Here is a 3,612-nt window from a genome sequence, read left to right on the forward strand (position 1 = left end):
TTTTAAATGAATAAAAAACATTAGACATAATATGGATGATTCAGGAGATAATGTGGTTCTAACCCTGTTGTCCATTACAATGATCCAGGAGCCTTTAAAAATACTTTAAATTATCATTATTTGAATGGGCTAGGACAGGGTTCGGGCATCCATATTTTTTAGAACTCAGGAGGTCTTAACCCAAATTGAGACCCAAGAATGTGATGGAGATAAAAGCTGAGTGTCCTCATTAAAAATTCATTGAAGTGAGCAGTAGCTGCCCTGCTCAAGCAGAGGAAGGAGACGCAGGCTTTCATCCCGAGGAAGGCACAACAGGCCTTGCCGCCGTTTGAGGACCCACCTTCCGTCTAGACTCAAGAGGTTCTTAGTGAATTCTTTATTCAGGCCCTTGCTTTCATCTTTCACATTTTAACAGGCTTCCCTTACCTTGATGCTCAAGATGCTATTCCAAACCTTAAAGAAAAATGTATCAACAAACTCTTCTCATCTTTCTATTAATTTAGAAGTGGACAAATGCCTCGTAAAAAGTACTGAAAACCCAAGTGTCTTGTAATTGGCTCCCACGTCCTTGCACAGGGCACACAGTTTGTGAGTCAGATAACATCTGGGTGCTTGTCTGGAAGGGGTGTCTCCGCCAGCTCCTATCATGGCATCGGAGCTGGTAGGAGATGAAAGGCACCTCTGTTTGCACCTAAGCAAGTTGTACATATTGTGATATTCCAACAATCCTTCATTTTAGCAGGTGGAAAACCACTGACAGAGGCACCGACGTAAAACACAGAGCCTGCCTTGTGGTTGATGATTAAGTTTTATGCGGCTTTGATAGAACCACGGCAATTAAGCACCCGATGAGCAAAGGCTTGTTTAGCTCTTTATGGGGTACACGTTGTTTACTGATCCCCGGGTTAGGGGGTAAATCCATCAGCACCAGGCACAGCTGCGAGGAAATTTTTAAAGGGACAATTTTTGTTCTGTGGAACAAATTTTCAACTTTTTTTCATCTTCTTTTCTGAAGGTTTGTAAATGAAAAGAGGGAGCCTGGCCAGTTACAAGCTGCCTGGGGCAGGCGAGGACATGTGTTGCTGAGAAGCTGCACCATCCACTGGGGTGTGTTTCCCTGCAGACGGGGGCCTGCACTTCCATTTTCTGGCTGGCTGGTGGTGAAGGTGGACGGTCACTCCTCCCAGCGGCCTGGGGGTGCCTGCACAGGGCATGGGGCTCACGCCTGCCACTCCACAGCTGCAGCTGAGCAGCACCACGCCCGTTGCTCTTTACTCTGGTGTGAAGGGGCAGAAAGACAAGTGGCTTCCAAGAAGGAGATATGAGGCAATTAGAGTCTTCTTTTCTTTTTTCTTTATTTCAGGTTAATGTGAGGGTATAAACAACTAGGCTTCAGTGTTTGCTCTTGTTAGGTAGAGTCCCTCTTGTAGTTGTGTCCCACACCCAAAAGGTGTGTCATACATCCTTACATTGTGCCCATTAGATGGGAGCACACCAAACCCTCTCCCCCCTCCATGCCCCTGCCCCCAACTTGAATTGATTGAGTTTTTCTCTTGTGTGGGTGTTAGTTTGTCTACTGGCTTCATATTAGTATTGGGTACATTGGAGTCTTGCTTTTCCATTCCTGTGACACTTTACTAAGAAGAATGTGCTTTAATTCCATCCAGGTTAACACAGAAGATATAAAGTAAAAATGTGGAACACTTTGCAAGTGTGCACATCATCCTCACCCAGGGCCACGCTAACTTCTCTGTATCGTTGTGATTTTCAGTATACATATGCCCAAGCGAACACAAACGGGGAGTCTTCTGATTGCAGCTAGAACTTTTGAAAGCTCCCTCCTCAAGCTCACTGGTTCTCTTGCTCATAGAAACACCTCTCTGAAATGCCTTCAACTTTGAAAATAAGAATTCAGCCATTTGTTTTGGTCATGGTATAACCTTCCAATGAGGGGGGTGCACGATTCTAAGTCCCAAGCACACAGACTTAGACATAAAACATTTGCAGGGGTCCCTCTCACGGTGGCTTGTGCGATCTAACACTGCAGCTAGACTGTTTCAGAGATGTATCTTGAAGGCAAAGTACTTAAAAATGTTAAAATAATTCAGCTATTTAATGACGTTGAGGACACATTTCATATCAGTACCACTGTCATCTCATTAAGTGCACGGCTTAAATACAAACACCCCTGCTTCACGACGTGCCCTATGTCAGCCTGGGGTCAGGTCAATGAGACCCTGGTGTTGCAGAACTGGTGGTGTCCTTGCATGGCCCTTTAATCAGCTAAGATTTATTGGGCGTTTATTTTTCAAGCATTATGCTAATTTCTAGGGAGTGCAAAATAATTAGGAGAGCGCATGAGCCTTGTCCTCAGAATCCCGCTGGGACTCGTGAGAGGGAGGAATCGTAGCCAATAGGGAAGTGAGATGGTGCCCTGGTGTGGCTGTGGCTCCACAAGGACACCTGTCACCAAACAGCACCAACTTGTACTTCAAGGCCGAGCCCAGCAGGACACCCAGGTGTGTGCTGCCCCCTGAGAAGTGAGGGTCCACTGCACTGCTGCTCCTCCTTGGAGGTAACAGCAAACAGGGAGGAAGGACCACAGGCAAAAACAGCGCACGACGTCACCCCAGCCTGCACGTTTTTAATCGTCTCTTTGGAGTAGATGTGCATAATCCCTAAGGTGTCCAGGCCGATGCCTGGTGCCTCCCAAGGCTCTCTGGACACTGCTGGTCTCAGCTCTATAGGCAGATAGCTTGGGTCCTGGGCTGGTGAGCAGCCCAGAGGATGTGGGGGCCGCAGCGTCCTGGCCATTGGACCCTAGTCATGAAATCCCCATGAAAACAGCTCCCCTTTGTGCTAACCCCAGGCCTCTGCCCACACACTCGGCCCCTCTGCATCTCTTCAGCAGAACCCAAGGGACATCTGGACTCCCCGCCCCCACCCCCACCCGCCATGCCATGGAGCTGGGAAGCCTGGCCTCGGGGCATCCACCAGCCAGGCCCGCGTCAGCATCAACAGTGACATCATCTTGGCTGTGGCATGGGGGCCGTCCTGGAGGGTCACAGGATGGGGGTGGGGAGCCTGCTTCTGGTTGCCACCTGCGTCCCACCTGCCTTCTATAGCTATGGCCGGGCACAAGCTGCTCCCTCCCTGTGTGTCCCATCCTGCGTTTTCTCCACCTCAGACATAGGGTCTGATCCACCAGCCTAGTTCTCATGCTAGTGGGAAAGGACTCTCCCCCTCTACAAGGCCTGAAATTCAATATTATCTCGTCACTGTGAAACTGCTAGGCAGATGTCAGCAGCTGGGTGTCAGCGTCCCCTGACTCTGTCATTCCTGCTGTGACAACTCCCGTCCTCCTGAACAAAGGGCCATCCCCGGAAGAAGAGAAGAAAGGTCAAGAGAGGAGGACAGAAGACTATAGCATGCCGGTATATTTTAAATGCCACTGTGGTTGTATCATATTTATTTTATTTGTTTGTTACTATATTATCCAGATCTCTAAGGAAGTCTTCATGGAGGGCACATAAGTTGAACTTGGCATCTGAGGATGAATAGGGCAGAGTTGAGTGTGCTGATGGGGGGAGAGGGGTGCTGCGCAAAATACAC

At 48.6% G+C, this 3,612-nt stretch overlaps 1 non-coding gene across 1 annotated transcript; it reads right to left on the bottom strand.

Moving 5' to 3' along the window:
- Nucleotides 1–1,689: 1,689 nt before the first annotated feature.
- LOC128560578 (U6 spliceosomal RNA) lies at nt 1,690–1,792 on the bottom strand. The gene has a single exon (XR_008373065.1). It is a non-coding gene; the product is annotated as a U6 spliceosomal RNA (small nuclear RNA).
- Between the last annotated feature and the right edge of the window lie 1,820 nt (nt 1,793–3,612).

The sequence above is a fragment of the Nycticebus coucang genome, chromosome 11 (genome assembly GCF_027406575.1).
Source record: "Nycticebus coucang isolate mNycCou1 chromosome 11, mNycCou1.pri, whole genome shotgun sequence".
Taxonomy (NCBI): domain Eukaryota; kingdom Metazoa; phylum Chordata; class Mammalia; order Primates; family Lorisidae; genus Nycticebus; species Nycticebus coucang.